This window comes from Polyodon spathula, chromosome 12 (assembly GCF_017654505.1).
Source record: "Polyodon spathula isolate WHYD16114869_AA chromosome 12, ASM1765450v1, whole genome shotgun sequence".
Classification (NCBI taxonomy): Eukaryota; Metazoa; Chordata; class Actinopteri; order Acipenseriformes; family Polyodontidae; genus Polyodon; species Polyodon spathula.
The window spans coordinates 1,725,668-1,727,063 of record NC_054545.1 but is presented as its reverse complement, the minus strand read 5'-3'; positions in this window follow the sequence as shown (position 1 = coordinate 1,727,063).

Below are 1,396 nucleotides of genomic sequence, written 5' to 3'. Positions count from 1 at the left end.
CTGAGCTCCTCAAACCCACTGCCTTCCACACTGTAGCCTGTGGGACGAGTCGATTACCTGTTTCTGAGGTCAACTGTCACTTCACTATGCGACTAGTTGTCTTGTCAGTACCCCCCCACACCCCAACCCTCAATCCCAACTATACAAATAACACAGTACTATGTGTGACCTGCATCTCAGAACAAACGCTCATGAAGTTTCACAAGGACAAAACAACACAAACGAAAATACTTTGGTCCTTGATCAGCTAGTTCCTTGCAGCTGATTGATCTCAAAGCTTTGCTGAGTCAGAACTAAAGGGATCCCAGTGATTTATGATCAATGACGTGGCAAGGTAACCCATTTCCTAACCCTAACCCATCCCCTAACCCTAACCCATCCCCTAGCCCTAACCCATCCCTATCCCATAACCCGAAGCCCGAACAGCAACAGGCCCAAAGCCGCCCCAGTCAGAACCCGAACGCGAACGCGAACCCGAACCCAGCCCAGGCCCGAACCATGACCACGAACCTAACCCGCCCAGGGACGAACAAACCCGAACCCGAACCGACCCGCACCAGGCAACATAACCCATCACCGGCACGGAAATAGCGCCCAGTCACGAACCCAACTCGAAGCCGAACCCAAGCCCCGGCCATAACCATAACCCTAACCTAACCATCCCAGGCACTAACCAGCCCCAGTCCCGATAAGCAGCCCCAGCGCAAGACCCATAAACTCGAACCCTAAACCCTAACCTAACCCCGCCCCAGTCCCTGAATCCATGACCGAACCACTAAACCCACCGCCAATTCCCTAACGCTAAGGCCATTCCCTAACCCTAACCCTAACCTCTGGTTCTGGTTTCTGAGTTGCTCTTAAAGTTGGTTAGGTTAACTTTGCCAGCTCCTTTTAAGATTGCAAGGCTGAATGAATGAGAGATGTGGAATCCCCCCCCCTTTTGACAAGTGGTTCAAAAGCCTCTGGTGAAGACACTTTAAAAAGGAATACAGTGTGCCAGACAGTAGCAGCTCAGAGCAGCCAGCAGTGCAGACGCAGCAGAACTGTTAATAATCAGCAGATTGAGAGGCTGGATAATCACGTCTCAGAGGCTCTGGGAATAGGCCTGCGGAGGCACAGCTCCCGACTCAATCAGCCCTTTCTCTCAGGACAGGAATTAAAAGCACCACAATCCGCTGTTTCAATTCTCATTATGAGCTGTGAGCTTCTGTGTACTTGTGGGCAGTTTGGCTGAGTGGCAGAGAGGAAAGAAATCTGGATTTTTTTTGCGCAAGCCTTAATGTGCAAGTGAACAGCTCCTATCCCATGTGCTGTAAGGGATCTCTTCCTCAGTTAATAACACTGACATCAGCACAAGCCCGGCCCGGAGCGCTGCACTGCACAGCCTGCTCTTGGG